Source organism: Pinus tabuliformis, chromosome 8 (assembly GCF_031772625.1).
Source record: "Pinus tabuliformis cultivar Carrire ecotype Pingquan chromosome 8, CPIR1, whole genome shotgun sequence".
NCBI lineage: Eukaryota > Viridiplantae > Streptophyta > Pinopsida > Pinales > Pinaceae > Pinus > Pinus tabuliformis.
In genome coordinates, this window is record NC_142294.1 from 854,510,443 (window position 1) to 854,530,995 (window position 20,553).

Genomic DNA, 20,553 nt, shown 5'->3' on the forward strand with positions numbered 1-20,553 from the left:
TTCTGCTTCGATATAATTGATGAGTAGGAAGCAAAAGTCAGTTGCCATAAGCCCCGTCGAGACCGGATACATATCTATGAGTATGATCTCGTATGAAGATGCCTGGTTGGGGAAGCTCTTCAGTGAGCTGTTTGAACACACACAACTGTGATTCTCTGTAACAACCAAAAGTGGGATTTGATTACTGAGGAATCCCGTATTTGTTGATTGCTCCAGCATATAGACATCATCTGGGATATGGTAAGTTGATGAGCAAGGAGGCTCCATCACATTAAGATGATGTATAGGTCGATACACCTTGTCAAAGCCCCAAGGAAAGATATAATCTGTGATTTTCCCAAATGACACAGAGTGATCACGAAACCCTTGTACAAGGGTCCTGCATGTTGCATACATTGAACTTTGGGAGCTCTAAGAGCTTGTGGTTCTTACTGGAGCAACATACGACCACAGGTTGACTCATCCTCCCCTGGTGGTGTGCACTGGAACAAGATGATTTGCTCTCTTATGGGACAAGATGATTCGCTCTCTTGTGGAACAGGATGATTCGCTCTCTTGTGTAGCAGGATGATTAGTTCTCCTATGAGGCCTGGATTGATGTGTTCTCCATAGCGATTGTAGTGGGATTGATGTGTTCTCCTATGAGGCTTGGATTGATGTGTTATCCCGCGAGGCCTGGATTGATGTGTTCTCCATGGCGATTGTAGCAAGATTGATGTGTTCTCTTATGAGGACATGATTGATTAGTTCTCCTGTCAAGGCATCCTACCCATGTAGTCTGGGACTCATGGGAAGTACCTCTCATATGATCAATGAGCAGGGAAATGAAGTTAGGGACCATAGGAGTACCGATGGATGCATCATTGTATCTACCATACACCCTACGCTAGGATGACCTCCATTGATCTGGGATCAATGATACTAGTCTGGGATCAGTGGTAGGAGTTGTACCATACTATGACACTAACTTCGAGTCGGTTTAGACTTGTCTGGGACCAGTGGTACATACTCTGAGACTGACTTCGTGTCAGTGCAGTACTGGTCTGGGACCAGTGAGAGTGGTAAATACTATGACGCTGACTTCGAGTCAGTTGAGACTATTCTGGGACCAGTGGGACACTCTCTGAGACTGTGATACTGGTCTGGAACCAGTGGTAGGAGTGGTACTTACTATGAAGCTAACTTCAGGTCGGTTGAGACTAGTCTGGGACCAGTTGTACACACTCTAAGACTGCCTTTGAGTCAGTGGAGGATGATATTGGTCTGGGACCAGTGGAGTTGTACTCTCTATGACATTGACTTCAGGTTGGTTGAGACTAGTCTGGGACTAGTGGTACATACTCTGAGACTGATTTTGAGTCATTATGATACATCCTCGATCATTTCCTCTTCTTCATAATTCGAACAAAAGCAGAGCAGAACAAAACAATGCAAGAGCAGAGCAGAACATAGCAGAACAATACAGATCAGTACAGGGCAGAACAAGACAAAGTAGAATAGGCAGAATAGAGCAGAGCAAGGCAAGGGGCATGCTATAGAGGGCAGTGCATTTGATTGATGAACAGTAACGACAAATAGATAGATTGCATATGAAGTTCTCCCGAGTTGAGAGGGAGTGTTAAAATTGGAAACTAGGGAAAAACTTCATGTGGGTCATATTATTCATGGCTGATAATATTTTTATTAGATTCCTATCACCGAGAGGTGTAGGATTGATATAAATATCATCTGATTTCGATAAGTATTCATGGAGATATGAATTTATTTTGATTATGGAATTATTATCAAGCTGACCTACAACTCATGTAGGCTCAGAAGCCCAACAATCACATATATTCAAACATCAAAATTGTCTATAAATACAGGAGGAATTTTCCTCATTTTTACTCACTCATCTCATCATATCTCTCTCTCTACTGCATAGAAAAGAGTCTCTTCTGTACTGCACAGAAAAGGGTCTCTCCCTCACACATGTGTAGTTGGAAGCTATTAAAAATGAAGCTGCAACTGCAGAAGTAAATATTGACCTGCGTGGACTAGAAGATATCCTCATATAAACTGCGATGTAGGTTCATCTAAACCTCCTCTAAAAGTTGCAACTTTTTGTGGTGGAATAAATTCAATCAGACGGACAATTTGCAAGATATCGACTGCCCTAGTTTGAAGTTGGAAGCTGCTGAAATTGAAGTTGCAACTACAAAAGTAAAGATTGACCTATGTGAACTAGAATATCTCCTCACCTAAACTGTGTTATAGGTTCATCTAAACCTCCTCTAAGAGCCGCAACGTTTGGTGGTGGAATCAAGTCAATTCAATGGACGGTTTGCAAGATATCATCTTTCCTAGTTTGAAGCCGAAAGCTACTGAAACTGAAGCTGCAACTGCAGAAGTAAATTTTGACCTATTTGGACTAGAGTATCTCCTCATCTGAATTGTGTTGTAGGTTCATATGAACCTCCTCTAGAAGGTGCAACTTTTGGTGGTGGAATCAAACAGATATGACGGTCGGTTTGTGAGATATCGTCTACCCTAGTTTGATGATGAAGACGCTAATGCTGATGCTACTGATCTAGGGTTTGCTATTGCTGATATGAATCATATTTATTGTACTATTTCTCTCTGCTGAATTATTGAAGATAAAAGAAGATTTGATCAAAGGGTTTCCCCACACATTGTGGGGTTTTTCCTTGGCTAGCTACCACATCTTGTGTCTCTTGTCTTGGATTGTTTTCTATCGATCATTTAACGTTCTATCCACACTTTACTTTATGTACATGTGATTGCTAATCTGTGGAATATAATAAGGAAAAGAAGTAAACTTTTATAAGCATATAACATACCATAACTTAACATGATATAACCTCACTATGAGATTCAGATGGTGTTTTCATAGCTTTCTTCAGGCTTGGCAGAGGAAATTCGAGCAAAGGGATTCCGAACTTTTCACTCTGTGCTCTAGTTAACTATTGAGATGGGGTGAACTGAGAGGTAACACTATCATGGGATAACTCAGATTCTTTTTGAGATACTGAAATCCCATGTTATTTTGTGAATGAAAGATAGAACTCCAGGGGCTTAAGTGAAAGAAGAATGATCTGGCTTGTTTGAGATTTTAGCAATGGGTTGTGTAATTTTCTGTGCAGCTTCTCGCTTAGGATCAGGGGATTTGGAAGACCTTCAAGAAGTTTGAGGTGAGGGTGAGGGAGTTTTACTCTTAGAATGGAATGCTAATTTAGATTTACTTGCCATTCATGGTCAAGCTCTCCTTCTAGCGCCAAAATTTTGAAGCCTCAAAAATCATTGCTTCAACATGGGGGAAAGCCACCCAATGCAAGCCTTGGTTGGCAGCTTCTTTTCCGTTTGGAGTAGTGGCTCTGACTTGGGATAATGGGACCAATTTCCCAATCTAGTTAATGCTTGTGCTAATGTGGTGATATGTGATGTTTTAAATTAATGTTCAAGCTAAAGTAATCTAATCTAAACTAACAATCACATGCGTTTTATCCTAATTTAAGCACTATCTAATTATAAATATACTTGGGATTAAATTGATATATGTGATCTACAATAATATCTTAAATAAATTGGTAATAAACATGATTCAATTGCGATGAGAAGTGAATCCATTTTAACAATAATCATTTCATATAAAAACTTAGCTGAAACAATTGTGAAAGATATATCACATCAGGAATTATTTATATAATCACCATAAAATATACATCATCATGATATAGAAGTGCAATAATGGCAATCAAAATTTAGATTTCCATACATAAACAATTTTAAACGAAATCATTTCTTAATACATAAGTAAAAAGAGTACAAAACTTCAATTTTAGTAGAAGATACCAAATCAAATAAAAATAAATTATGTTCCATTAATTTTGCCAGAACTTCCTCAAAGGGACAGAACTGAATGTTTTGAAGACTATTTCTGATAAAATTATGGACCCCTCTCTAAATGCATGAGAGGTGTTTAAATACTTAAACTATAAAGCTAAATATAGATTATTACAAAAATAGTTGAGGAGATTTAAACAACTTGCCTCAAATTATGCAAAACTAAAATCAAAATGGAAATAAACAAGGTGACTAACTATCTTGCATTTGATCCTTCATATCGCAAATATCCATCATGGGTTTGAGCTGTGTTGGTTGGAAGACTTCATCTTTCAACTGTCCAACGAATACGGCATCAGTCAGTGCTGGTGCTATTTTCTCCATAGAAGTGGTTAAGCATTGTAGGGTCATCCATTGGCTGTGAGGTTTTACCAAATGCTGCCAATATGCCTCTGAATTTAACCTGGTTGTTTTCCTTGTCACTTCTGCTTTTTCTTTTGTTGCATGTTTCCATTGTTGTTCAAGTTGTTTCGTATTAGGAAGGAAACCTGGAATGGACTCTGCCACAAGATTAGCACTATGTAAATTTTCATTGATGTTTTGTATGACACTCTTTGCTACCGCTGCCACATCTACTATTGCCTTTTTCTACTTCTTTAAGCCGAGAATCCTAGCTCACAAATAGGATTTATTTATGCGATTCTTCTAGCTTAGGCAAGTCAGCTTTTCTCCCATCTTCTGTATTCTTCTAGGCAACGAAGTTGGAGACCTTTTTAAAGATCTCATTGTATTCAAGTCTCATTTCCATGACATGACTTGTCAGCTTATTACTTGTTTCACAATAAGATTTCCACTGTGAAAACTTCATGCACAATAATTTTTTTTGGTGCATCAGCTGGGAATTAAGATTGAGTGCTTCGGTAACAATCTGATCAATTTTTGGATCTTATTTTTGTAGACAAATTATTTCCTTTATCTGTGCTTCCTTCTTGGCTAAGCTGGTTTGATGTTCTATTTGCATCTACTCGAATTCCCGTTGTAGCTTGGCTAACGGTATCTCTTCCTGCTGGTCAAATTTTCCTTGATGTACCTATTGCTCAAGCGACATTCTTTTATCTCTCTTTTCTGTAAGCAACATTTGTACTTCTATTTCTTTGTCAATGGTCATTGTAGTGTAAGCACCCACAAACGCTGAGAGTCTAGTAAGGTTGGTGGATGGGTCAATGGGTGAGTGTCTCCATAGAACATCCATTGGTTCATTTTTGGGGGTAGTAGTAGCTATAGAGTCCAATTTACTTTTCTTTCTTTGTCTTTTCACCATGGCATTATGCTGTGGGATATAAAATACATCTGGAGGGGGAACTTCTTTGATTCTCAAAATTATTTCGGAAGTGGATGTAATATGGATTTTCTCTACCTCTTGTGTATTTGCAGCCACTTCCACTATAATTTCCTGAGTTGTTTTCTATTGTGGAGTTTGCAACTCTAGCACCTGTTCCTCTCTGTTGAGACTTTTTTTTTTAAATTGTCTCACTCTTCCTCTAAATCAATTACCAAGGGTTTTATTGGTTGTGCGGAGGTAGTATGGATTTTAGCCCGCTTGCTAGCTGAAGTTCCTTCAACTATATTCTGTGTCGATTTGGATGTATCCTTTACTGACTCCATGCTTTTGATTTTCCCATTTTGTGATGACTATTGTGATTCCCTGGAAGATTTCGATTGAGATTTTGCTACAGAATCGGTCTTATAATTTTCTTTGGACTCACCTTCTATAGTCACACTGGGAGTAGGCTCCCTTATTAGTTCAATCAATAATTGGTCCAATGGAACCTTTTCTAACCTCATTTCTCTGTAACAGTAAAAATTTCCCAGATATTCACAGTCAAAAGGCAGTTGTGCCATATGCTTCACCTCTATGAAGGTGTTTTTCTACAAAAATATGTCATCAAAGGAATCCTCCTCATTACTGAATACTTTTATTTTGACCAGAGTGGTGAAATTTTCGACAGTGCCTAACAGGTCATATTGCCTTCCAGGGAATTTAGGTAATTGCAGAGATAACATGATATCTATTTCTCTGAACACATGGCCTAGGTCGTGTAATTCAAATTCTCCACACTGTATAGGGAATGTAGGCGAGATGGCCATTTGTTATTCTTTATTCTCTTGCTCATTATTCGACCAGGCTCGGGCACAGTCTGTTGGTTCACCGTTCTCTTTGGAAAACTTCTCCACAAAATTCCTATTGTAGATGACTTGTGGCTCTGGTAGATGGTACAAAAGCTGTAGGTTGCCTGGGGTAACAGATTAAATGACCTCTTGGATTCTTGTCCTGAATTCTTTGTCTGAGATTTTGGATTCAACAATAACCCATTTAACCCTGTCGGTATAAGGGATTATCTTCAGGTGCACGGCTATGCAGTGAAAAAATGAGCATGTGATCTCTAACATGGAAGCGTCTGAGGAATCATGTCCATCAATTGTAATTTTTGTTTCCATAATCCTTGGTTTTTCCTCCTCCAATATATTATACATAGCCTCCCATGTAGAGGTTCCTCCCTCTCTGTTGCATGTGGTATCCATAAACATATGAGACATTATGGACTTCTTAGAGGTGATTGCCTTGCCTTTCTTCACCATTGTTCTTAATGCTTTTCTCTGTAGATTTTTCATGAAAGTAAAGAACAACAAATATCGAATACAAAAAGATGAACATAAAATGAATTAATGCAAATAACTTGTAAAGGTGATAAAAGGATTTTTATTTCAATGCACGTAAGAAGATATCATATCATGCTAAATGAATTTTCACACACAAATGTAGTTATCTCTTACTAAATGTCCACTAATGATTCATTATCCCTTAGCTTTAATGCTCATAAATGTTTACACCATAAAACGAGGAGAAAGATTCTAGGGTGGTGAGCCTTTGAACTACGATTATGGTGATTGTTCAATTTGTGAAGCAATATCGCATAACGCAATATCACAATATGCCTTTTTACCTTTCTTACCTCTTGTTGTGTTTCTGTGAGATGTGAGATGCGAGCCACTTGTTATTTGTTTCAAAACATAGCTAATTTCTAGGTTTATCTTATGTGAAAGACCATTTTTACTGAGTGGTGGAGTTAAAACATTTGCTTATGATATTTATGGAGTGGGTCTAGGTGTTAATCGCATTTCACAATATCGTCTGGTGGTAAGTATACGGTGTTAGTTTGAATTCCCAAAATTCGACGTGATAAAGGTTACAACGCCATCATAGTTTCCCATCTCGCATGTTTTTCAATGACCTTTTTAAAGAGGGTTATTTATGAAAGGTATGCAATGTGAGACTTAAGCCTAAAAAGCTTAAGGACTTAGCTTATGTCGGATTTCATGATAGCTTTGAGCATAGAGTCCTTATATAATCATTTTAATTGATTTTTGAGGGTTAGAATGGTTTTTTGGTGGGTTTTAATCATGCTATATGTGAGAAGGTAAGTATTTAGTAGTTTCCTAAAAAGGGGGGTTTTGATTGTTATCTTTGCTTTATTCCAAAAAATAAAAGAAATGCCTAAATGCTAAGTTTTGTTTTTTGGATAGTTTTTCTAAGGGTCCCCATTTATTAACGTAACATTAACTACTATCATTAATAAATGGGCGGTTGTTGAATATCACAATAGAAGTTCACCTGTAGAGTTATAGACTCCAACAGCTGCAAGACAAAAAGAGTTATTCTAAAGCTTCAAGCTATAAAAAATTTGACCATCGCGCCATATAATGGAGGCTTGCACAAAGCATTAACCAAATATTACAAGTTTCTTTAATCAGGTTGACACTATCATAGTAAATACAATTCACATCTTACAACAATAAATCCATTTTTTTTCCATTTGTTCTTTATAAAATGAAATGGAATTGACTATATACTACCCAACCATAGCCTACTTCTAACTAATCTCTAGGGACAAGTGCATTACCCAAACCTATCAAATAAACAAGAAGATCTAGGACAGGAGTTGGAGGTGGAGTTGCTGCTATGGGTACTGCTTTTGATTGAACATTGGGACCTTTGGTAGGTGAAACATTGATTTCTATCTCAGTGGATGATAATTATTCATATGGAAGGTAACAGTTTACTTGCATGTTTTGAGGTAACAAAGTACATTGGGAGGTGACAAGGTACAATGTACATATGGATGGGCATATGGGAGGTAACCTATACCAGCATAAAAAGGGCTTAGAAGAATATATGTGTGCTCTAACTTCTCAGCAACATCAAGGTAATGGAGGCTTGCACAAAGCATTAACCAAATATTACAAGTTTCTTTAATCAGGTTGACACTATCATAGTAAATACAATTCACATCTTACAACAATAAATCCATTTTTTTTTTCATTTGTTCTTTATAAAATGAAATGGAATTGACTATATACTACCCAACCATAGCCTACTTCTAACTAATCTCTAGGGAGAAGTGCATTACCCAAACCTATCAAATAACCAAGAAGATCTAGGACAGGAGTTGGAGTTGGAGTTGCTGCTTTTGATTGAACATTGGGACCTTTGGTAGGTGAAACATTGATTTCTATCTCAGTGGATGATAATTATTCATATGGAAGGTAACAATTTACTTGCAAGTTTTGAGGTAACAAAGTACATTGGGAGGTGACAAGGTATAATGTACATATGGAAGGGCATATGGGAGGTAACCTATACAAGCATAAAAAGGGCTTAGAAGAATATATGTGTGCTCTAACTTCTCAGCAACATCAAGGTAATGGAGGCTTGCACAAAGCATTAACCAAATATTACAAGTTTCTTTAATCAGGTTGACACTATCATAGTAAATACAATTCACATCTTACAACAATAAATCCATTTTTTTTCCATTTGTTCTTTATAAAATGAAATGGAATTGACTATATACTACCCAACCATAGCCTACTTCTAACTAATCTCTAGGGACAAATGCATTACCCAAACCTATCAAATAACCAAGAAGATCTAGGACAGGAGTTGGAGGTGGAGTTGCTACTATGGGTACTGCTTTTGATTGAACATTGGGACCTTTGGTAGGTGAAACATTGATTTCTATCTCAGTGGATGATAATTATTCATATGGAAGGTAACAGTTTACTTGCAAGTTTTGAGGTAACAAGGTACATTGGGAGGTGACAAGGTACAATGTACATATGGAAGGGCATATGGGAGGTAACCTATACAAGCATAAAAAGGGCTTAGAAGAATATATGTGTGCTCTAACTCCTCAGCAACATCAAGGAAAGACTTAATTTCAAAAATAAATTCTCTAATGAGATCTATACCTATTAGTTACCACTTTAGATATAAGTGTTGAGCATGACAACTGCCATAAAAAACATATTATTATTAGACATATTGGAGGAGAACTCCTTGAACTAAGCATAAAATATAATTCTTATACTAGAAAAACCTATACAAATGCAAACATCTCAAACAATGATAGATGAACTTAAGACTTTTCATTAAAATAACTTACAACCTTTCTGGTATCCATTTTAGAATCCAAACTAAATCCCAAAACCTAAAAGGCTGGCTATTCTTGAACTTCTTTCCTTCTCATTCTCCAGCTCAAAATGGTGAGTCCCATGTTTGTGATCATAGGGCAGAATAGAAATGGTAGCCAACAATCCATATGATTCCATGAGCTGCAAATCCTTCTATGCTAAGTATTTATTGTAGCTTTTCTACAGGATATAGAGCTTGTGCCATGCATAAGCATCATACAAATGACTTTCTAATATCCAAAATATCTTTGTTAACTTTGAATAGAAGACTGTTGTCATTTGACATTTAGGAATCTTCTTGACCATATACAAGGCCATGAATATCCTCTATAAAGCGAAAAGCTTCCTACATATCATATGCCATCCATCATAAGAAATAGTATAAGGTAAAAATATATTAAAAATAGAAAATTTAGCTCATAGATTGTATAGTAGGTTCATGAAATTTCATTCAACCCAAAGCTTCCTCTGCAATAGGGTATTCTCCAATAATTAGTTCCTACAAGCTCAAACTATATCAACCTTCCCATCTAGACAAATATAATCCTATATCAATTCAATGGATAACATTTTAGATTTCTAGCCCCCATTCATTAATGATGCCTTCTTAAAGGTGTGCCAAAAATCTACTGAACATGACATTATAGCTATTTACATCATGGGCGATATGGATACACCCAACCAAAGATAAATGTGTTGTGCCTTTTTCCGAGAGGCATTTATTAGCATACCCTTTGTAATTGAGAGAAGATCCTTTGGATAGTGGGATACAATCTTTATTTCTTGTGACGACATCCAAAAATCACCGTTGGAAAATTAACCACTAGCATCTTTACAACAACATTTTCTCACTAACTTGATATTTGCCTCAGGGGAGTTTTCCTTAAGGGTCTTTTGCGCAACAATTTCCCTTAAGGTAAAAGTGTGTATACATTGTTGTATGTAATATTGATCTTCCATATTATCAATATAAGAAGATACAGATCCACAAGTTGAATATGCAATAATTGCGAGATCAGATAACTCAAATTGTTCAGATTTTGTGTTTTCCTTGAAGTTGGATGTTGTTGGATGTTCTTCATTAGAATTTTTCCATATTTGTCCATATTGCTGTATTTTCTTTTTTTACAGTACAAACTTCATCCACATTACCCCCTGAATGGGATTTCTCCTCATTCATTTCTTCAACCTTATCCTCATTATACATCATACTCGACAATCATCATTCTAGTACAAAACAACCTCTGCATATTATGGGTGAATAATTATAGTTAATGGGTTCTCATGTAATGATTCCAAATATCAATGGAACAACATATAATTTGAATCACTCAAGTAATGAATCTCAATTTAACAATATTATAATATAAATAAATTCTACCATAAATACACATAAAGAATGGTCTACATTGTAGATTTCAACACCCATGTATTCTATGGATTTATAGGACTGAAAGGGAAATTGGAAAGCCAATGATCTGCTATAGTTATGTATGGCCTTGTCTAGTACCTATGGCCACTTAGATAACCAATGTCGAGCTCAAACTCACCACAGAAAATGAAAATAATGCTGATGGGAGAGGGGAACAACTACAGTAAGTAGAAATACACCCAACAACACTTAATAACACACCAGGTAAGGAGAGAGAAATTCTTAACAATCGTACAGAAACCAAATTAGTAACTCCTTGAGGAAATGCAACAGCTTAGAAATAGTGGAAATTGATCTCTAACTCAGCAAGAAAGTGGAGAATGAGTAACTCAGAGCTGATGCATTTCATACAGGATCAATCAATAAGGAGCTTTTGAATGATGCTAATAGAAATTCAATGGAGGATTATTTATTTTAGCCATGAGCACAAAGACAGGGAGCACATATACTACGACTAAAAACTAAGAATGATGATAACTCATACACCATAAGTTTATTATATATTAGAAACATATATTATATGAGAGCCTAACACATTTCCATCATTGTCGAAAGAGAGATGTCCATGTGCAAATTAACCCTCGTTCTATGTGAGACTATTGTAGCATAGCTACTATGGGAAAATAAAGGAATTGGTCATGGAAGTTAAACACTGAATTGAGCTAGTTTCAGTGTTGTCCAATTAGGGGTATTACATCTTGTCATAGGAAAAGATTGCAGGACATTTCAACATTACAAAGGCACCAATCCAGGCACAATCACTCTTTGTTTAGTTAAGTCAAAGCTCATGGACAATGATATCCAGGAATTTTAGGTGAATTTTGAGAAAGCATGAGAAGATATTTCATGAAAATGTTGATAAATAATCAATAGGTCTTTCAAACACTAGTGAACCATAAAATCAGAACCCTAGAAAATATACAACTCCCAATACCAACGGAAACATGACCCCTGACAGATAATTCAAACATGACCAACTGTCCAAATTATAGCCTATACTTAATTAGAAATTTATATAGTTTTTCGTTGATATTACTAGAGAGAAATGTTTATCCCTATGTAAAAGCTAGTGAGAAAACATAGTTACATTCCAGTTCAGTAGCATTTTATGAATTATTACCCTATAATCAACCAGAGTGACTAGACTCATTCTAAGTGAATGCAATACACTTGTGCTAATCTAATGTGATTCATAATGCATATTATAATACTAATTAACTTCTCCCTCGGAATTTAGACTGAACCGATGTCAAACTTGATCGAAATGAATCAACAATGATGTGATGAATGTTGAGTATAGAGCTTCATCTAATGACTGGAAAATGACATTGAATTCAGGGGAAGCGGCTAAATCATGCAAAAGATGTTAGGAACTAAATATATGTGTATCAGAGCCAAGTTTTGAGCCATATTTTTTCTTTAATTGTATCAAACATTTACCAATTATGTGTCAGTGGCATGTTCATACTCACAACAGGTTTGGAGGACATGAAAATTGCAGCCTTCTAGCAGTTTGTTGGTTAAATGTTTCCAATTTTTTGTGCTAGATTTAGTGTTTTTAGAGTAATGTTTCAACTTTTCACCATGGCCACACATCGTGGTAAGAAAACTAGCATGTCTATGATAAAGCTCTAATTTGTAGGAAACTAGGGTGCTAGCCACTGTCTCGAGCCCATCCAAGGCCTCTCAAGTCTAGATTAGGTGTCTAGAATAATCAAACCTTATAAAAAATATGTGTGCTCTTGTTGAACTACCTTCCATGCAATTGAGCCATTGCTTTAGCCATGATCTTGCATGACACCGAGGAAGGTAATGAGTTTCCAAGCTCCAATGGTGTGCCTCTAGCTACATTCAGTTGTCTCACCCATTCTTTTACAAAGAAAACATTTCTCATACCCATCCTTATTTTGCCTCATCATTCAGCTGTCTCACCCATTCTTTTACAAAGAAAACATTTCTCATAGCCATCCTTATTTTGCCCTATCTTTTCAAAATGATGTCATATGATTTGAAAGATCACATCCATGTAGTGTAGTCATCTTGTTTGTTTTTTAATTTACCCCATTAATTCACTAGTATCATAGATATCAGAACTTGATATATTGTAATAACAAAATTGTAAACTATAAGTAAAGCACAATATCTAATATTTTAAAAGATTGAAATGGTGAATTCGCAACTACTATCCTGAGTTGCTTTCTATTTTTTGATTACATAAAGACTGTTTACCCCTTGATTGCCTCACAACCATTTTGAACAAGTGTGGGGAAAAACTTATGTTGGAGGCAAACATTTGCCCAAATATTATCCATATACTTATTAGTAGGGCATTAAAAATATTGGACCTATGTAGCAACCATTCCTTACCATTAGGAGCAACTCTATTCTCATAAAGGACATTTTTTAGTTGAAGAAGATGAAATTAAGGTACAAAATCTTTGGCTAGACCTATGTACTAGTCATTCCTTACCATCAGGAGTAACTTTATGACATCAGGAGGAGATTTATGAGTATTTATGACATCAGGATCAACTCTATTCTCATAAAGGGATTTTTTAAGTTGAAAAGGATGAAATTAAGGTATAGAATCTTTGTTTTTTAGCATGGGATCCTTTTATTACTTTCTTCTTGTAATATCACATCAACCTATGTATTCACTCTCTATAGTTAATTATTAAGGAATTCTATTTTCCTTACTCTAGTGCTTTTGTTTCCATAATGTTGTTTCCATAGCAATATTGGCTAAAAGGTACAAGAAAATCAGAAAAGTAAACACGAGGTTCAGAATATCTAACCTAATTGAAAGATATGTCTTTATTAAAACCATGTGTTGTACTTAATATACCTATCCGTCCATGCGCTATACTAAATATACCTCTCTATAGAAGATTATTTTTCCTCTCTATATAATTTTGGATGGCATTCATGTATCTTTCTTATGTTACCTTTATATAGTTTATATAGTCTGGCTGACATTCAAATTTTTTGCATGGTTTACCTTGTGTTGTAGCCATGCTTATCCATAATTATCTAGCTCCTACCTTCCTCAACAGAGACTAACCTTGCCTCCAACCCTTGTTTGTTGTTGTCGTGATTCCAAAATAAAGCACACCCATCTTCTATTCCTTATTTTCTATAATCAATATTAAGCCTATGAATTGTGTTTTGTGAAGTAATTTTATATGGAATTGACACCCATTTAGGAATAGTCATATCTATCAACTATACTTTTTCATGAATACTATTGATAATAATTATCTTTTGTATCATCTATAAGCATCTTGTTTAGTATTTTATATACACATATATCGTTATAGTAATACAAAATAAAGTTAATGTTAATATTTGAACCACCTACAATACTCACAAATGAGGACCCTTAGCTATTACTGTCGATCACGTAACCTAGACTTTCTTACAAGTCCATTTTTGATTGGACCAGGGTCTGTTGAAAGTCATATATTCAAATATTTGATGGACATAATTTCAAAGGATTTGGTATAGAGCCAAACGAGTTGTAATTTGTACAAGTTTGGCTCTAAAACAAGTGTTGAATGAGGGTTGAAAATGATAGTTATATTTTGACTGGAAGATACAACTCTCGTTAGACCAGATATATTAAAAAGAAAAGCTCACAATTTTTTACATGGAATTCTTTCATAAAATTTGGTATAAATTTGAAGGAGTCATATCATGTATGAATTCAAAAATTTTGATTGACATATCCAATTCAAGTAGGATTGAATACATTGGAAAGTGGGGATTTTAATATTTTTGTTTGACATAAAAACTTCCTCTGACTATTAATAAAACTTAATGACAGAGGTTTTATACAAAAAAGGGTATCCTGTTCTTCATCAGAATTAGTCCATATTTGTCCATGACTCCATATTGTTGCATTTTCTTTTTCTACAGTACAAACTTCATCATCACTACCCCCTAAATGAGACTTCTCCTCATTCACTTCTTCAACCTTATCCTCATTATACCTCATACTGGACAATCATCATTCTAGTACAGAAAAAACGTCTGGATATTATTGGTGAATAATTATAGTTAAAGGATTCTCATGTAACAATTCCCAATACCAATGGAATAACATATAATTTAAATCACTCAGGTAATGGATCTCCATTTAACAACATTATAATATAAATACATTCTACCATAAATACACATCAAGAATGCTCTGGCTTGTAGATTTCAGAACCCATCTATTCGATGGACTTATGGGAATGAAGGGAAATTGGAAAGCTAATGATCTCCTATAGTTATCTATGGCCTTGTCTAGTTCCTATGGCCTCTTATACAACCAGGAGCGAGCTCAAAAATGCCCCAAAAAATGAAAATAATTCTTAGGGGAGAGGGAAATGACTCCAGTAAGTAGAAATCCACCCAGGAACGTTTAAGAACACTCCAGGTAAGGAGAGAGAAATTCCTAACAGTCATATAGAAACCAAAGTAGCAACTCCTTGAGGAAAGACAATAGCTCTAGAAGCATTGCACTTTATCTCTATCTCAACAAGAAAGTGGATGATGAGTAACTTAGAGTTGATGCATTTCATAGAGCATCAATCAATAAAGAGTCTCTGAATGATGCAAATAAGAATTCAATGACGAATTATTTATTTCAGCCATGAACACAGAGACAATACATTTACTACAACTAAGGAATAAGAATTATGATAACTCATACACCATAAGTTTATTATATCTTAGCAAAATATATTAGATGAGGGCCTAGCACATTTCCTTCATTTTCAAAAGAGGGATGTCCATGTGCAAATTAAAACTCGCTCCATGGGACACTATTACAACATAGCTACTATGGGAAAATGAAGGAATTGGTCATGGCAGTTAAACACTGAATTGAGCTAGTTTCAGTGTTGTCTAATTAGGGCTATTGCATCTTGCCATAGGCAAATATTGCAGGACATTTCAACATTACAAAGGCACCACTATTGTAGCATAGCTGCTATGGGAAAATGAAGGAATTGGTCATGGCATTTAAACACTGAATTGAGCTAGTTTCAGTGTTGTCCAATTAGGGCTATTGCATCTTGTCATAGGCATCTCTAGATAAATAAAGGATTCATTTCCATCTAGATATGCCCAGATAAATGAATCTAGATAAATATAGCATCCTTCCTTCCATTTACACTATCATATACCCTCGATTCTTACTTTAGACAAATATACATTGAAATGCAGTCACCAACATCCATCAACTAGATTTAGATTGCTATAATGCTAATAACAGGGAATTGTTACAAATAGCTACCATGAATTCAGCATGCCAAACTTTACCTGGATAACAACAACTCCACCAGAAATCTTGGTAATTCTTTCATTCAAATTTTCTTTTTTGTAGTCTTGTTTTGCAACTTGCAAAGAAAATGAGAATGATATCATTGTTGAAAAATTTTGATAAAATGGGTTGATAGGGAAGTTAAATATCGAGATAAAAATATTATAATATTAAAGAGACCTTAAGTTATTTAAATTTAATGTCTGTAATTATTTTTGCATGTTCCTTCAGAGGCACATATATTCAAATTATAAATCATGCATCAAAATTGTTTCTTTCTACACTCATGTCTTGACAACTCACAAATAAAATTTGAGATTAATACCATCATCATGAATGATATTAATGAGGAGATCCCTCCCCACAAGGTGATGGCCACTTTACTATATATGGTGGCTATACAGAGAAAACAAGACAATAATTTCAAGCCTCGATTTGCATAAAGAAACCTATTTAAGTTATAGAGAAATAACACACCTCTATCAAGCTTCTAATTTGAGACACTCTTTTATTAACACCTTCCTGAGTGCTCCCATCACCAACTATTGTTGTTGAATCCTTGGTAAGTACCACCTTGGCAATAGTACCTAGAACCTTACTTCCAACTTTATCCAAGGGAAAATCCAACTTCATCCTTGATAACAGTGCCTACACAGAGAAAGAATAAACAAAACAATATCTACATAAGATATTAGAAACCTATGACTATAGACATGGTGGAGAGATTTTATTCTCAATACATCTCACTTAGTGAGAATTTATCCTATTAACATGAAAAGTTGAACTTGTAGAGCAAACCCATTACCAAATAAAGATTGTTTCCATGAAAAATGATATAACACTGCTTATATACACACCGAACTTTGTACTTAATCTCTTAGTGCATGTAAGTCCTTAATGTAGCTAAACTTGAAAAATAACTCCAGTGAATATAGCAATGTCATCCAAATATTGGCTTTTCCACTCTCTGAATCCAGGAGCTTTCAAAGCACCAACATTCAATGCACCACAAAGTTTGTTCACGACAAGAGTATCCAAGGCTTCTTGTTCAATGTCCTTGGCAATGATCAAGATTGGATACCCCCCACGAATGGCCTCTTCTAATATTATAATCAAGTCTCTTGTAGTTGTGATATTTTTTTCAACCAATAATAGCTGCAAATTATAAGAAAATGTAAAGATGCAAGTTCATTTACTGATCGCTGAATTTCAAAATGCAAGCGAAAATAAATATAAATTTAGCAACCCTCTTCACATGCTTAGTAGTGGTCATATTTCTTTCTAATTACTAGATCAGTATTCTAAATCCAATATTGTACAGATTCCAAAAATAATAGAAGGTTCATAAGGCACAGAATTTAAAATTCCATACAAACTAGCACCAACCTATATTGAACCAGAAGGATGTGCCATGAATATATGATAGATGGAGGTAATTGGGAAATAATTCTACAACTAAGATGAGATTTTATTCTAAAAATGTTACACATGATTTCTATCCATTCTCTTTTCATTACAATGAGAAACAACAAGTAGTAGCACAACAAAAAAAATGTAATAATATTTCGTTCACATCAATTACATTGCAATTTTCATACTCTTCAGACATCTTCTCACTATCTATCACAAAGTATGCAAAAATATATCCATGATCAAATTGTGTTTGATCTACAACATGCATATTGTTTTATGCACTTTTGCCCTCTTCAAGTGTCACAACACGTTTCCTTCCAAATTTACTTGCCTCTGCTATCATGTTTCTTATTTCATAGTTATTACCAGCACTTACTGTAGCAACATCAGTTAATTCACGATCTTGAACCTAGAGAATAATGACAATTACAGGGTGTTAAGTTTCAACATGTCTACTCCCTTACGGATAACACTTTTCCCAAATGTTTGACAAGTAACTCCTAAACATTCTACCCTGTATTCTTCAAGAAACTCTAGCTGACAGTTTTAAATCAACTATTCCCCTAACGAAAGTGCACCTCAACCATATACTAAAACCAGCTCAAGTGTGTGCACTTACCTCCTTTGACAAATTCTTGAGTTCAAAGACAAGATCCTTTACTATCTTGTCAATTCCCCTCGTAATTTAAATAGGATTTTCTCCAGATGTAAAAACTGAACCTGCTTATGATTTAGATTCTTATCCACAAATATTTAAAAATACAAGCTATATTTATCTGTTAGGTTTTTCACAACTAGGTCATACCAATTAATAACACGACTACAATTTCATCTTCAACGAGGCTATTTTTCCACTGAAATACTATCTTGATCCTCGTGAAGCCTTCAATATTCAAAAAATAAATAAGTAGACAACAACCACCAAAAGGGACAATAAAAATGAATAAATACTTAAGTCAGTAATAGGGACAAATAAATTACCTTTACACCTTCAGCTATTAAACCTTGCACAAGTACAACAGATGTGGTAGTTCTATCTCTTGCTAAATCATTTGTCTTTGATGTAGCTTGTCTTACCAACTTGGCCCCAATATTTTCAACTGGGTCCTCTAATTCAACTTGTTAGAAGAAAGGTGCAGCATTTAAATGCATTAACTAGACTGGATTAACTAGACAGGAAATAAAAATTTAACTTGACTCATCAACATCTAGCACACAAGTATTTTTTTTCAATTGTTTAAAGTGTCATTCATTACCAAGGAAAATTTTAAGGATGGAAAATTTTCTTGAAGTTTAAAAACATTGGCGAATCTCACTAATCCCTAATATGCAAAATATAAAATGTTTATTGATATATTTGTAAAATTATTCAAATTTACAATGATTTTATATATAGTCTCTATATAATGTTGGCAATTTTTAAGGTAAAATAATTTTATATTCTAAAATTTGGGCGAATCATCTTTTATAAAAATTGGAAATGGCGAATCTTTTTTGTGGAAAAATCATGGAAAATTAGCCCACTGGGCGAATATTAGCCCCTAAAATTTTCCATGTGAATCATTACTCTACTATGGCTACCCCATAGACTAGGTAGATCCTGAAAATATAAATATGTTATCTATGACCTGTGAGAAATTTTCCTTCGAGGTCTAAGATAGTAAGACATTTAGGCAAAGAAAATTAATACAAAACATAAAAAATTTACAACCCACATCTAAAATTTACCTCCTTAGCTACTACCACACCATCATTGACAATCTTCGGAGAACCATACTTTCTCTCCAAAACAACATTTATGTCCTTCGGTCAAACAGTGACTCCGACAATATCAACAAGCTTGTTGAAACCTACCTACAAGACAATTTGAAAATATTTTCAATAGGTGCACAACAAAATGTTGGAATATATGTCATACCAAACCTACATACAAACCAAACATTAACATCAAAGGTATATGGACAAGGAAAGATCTACCACAGTAAAGTTTTATGTAAAAAGAATCTTCCTTTAGATGGAATTCTTTTTCTCTAACATACAATTTTTTTGTCACTGACCCATCTTGGTTGAATTACAATTGCTTTTCCATAGATCTTGGATTTACTACCTTCACTCTGCTACGTAATCTTGCGATCTTCCCTCTTCTTAAAAAAATAGAGGAGATGGGTGAAAAAGTAACAAGCGAAGACAATTGCCTGGCATTTTTGTCATATAATACACCCAACATCTTCTCATTTCCAATGTTAGCCAATGAGGCAGAGTGGAAACTATTTTCATACTAACTATAGCATATGCCATCTTCCCTTATTCTGAAAATAGAATTTGTAGGAATTTACAGGGTAAGTTCCTCAGACAGAACACCAAAGGACACCGCTCATAAACAGATCATATATCAATACACCATTATTATTGATGTGGTTAAAACCCTCAAGGAGGGAAACAGTCCATGGCTTGAGCCAACACGACCACTTCAGGCAATTTATTAATAAAAGAATGAAAATTTACATAAGCTTCTCTCATGAATGGTTACCCTACGAATGACCCTCCATGCCCTTTAAATAGAGATCATGGACCGATCAAGTGTTAATCCATGGATGAAGTGTCACTAATACCAAGGAGAGAATGAACCATTATATCACTACATATAATGATCGTTGGATTATAAGTTACAAAAGTTCATTGTAAAGAAACACACTTTACCTAACTCTACACTAAAGCAAGTTATACTCAACTATTTCCTATGTGTCAGAATATCCTAACATCTCCCCTTAAGAATAACTTGGCATAGGATTGAAGGATGTACAAATATGAAACAATAGGAGAAGGAAGGAGGCATTAGAGCCTATCCCCCATTAGTGACAACTTCCTGAACTCCAAACATAAATCGAAGTTTAGTAAACTTTGCCTCTGTGAGAGATTTTGTAAATATGTCTGCAACTTTATAATCTGTTGAACAATATTTCACTTCAAGTACATGATCATGAATGATATTTCTGATGAAATGCATGTGAAGTTCAATGTGTTT

General features: G+C 35.0%; 1 pseudogene; it reads right to left on the reverse strand.

Annotated features, from left to right (window-relative positions):
* LOC149238260 (chaperonin 60 subunit beta 2, chloroplastic-like) overlaps positions 1-19,826 on the reverse strand; it is a 45,676-nt pseudogene extending 25,850 nt beyond the window's left edge.
* Between the last annotated feature and the right edge of the window lie 727 nt (positions 19,827-20,553).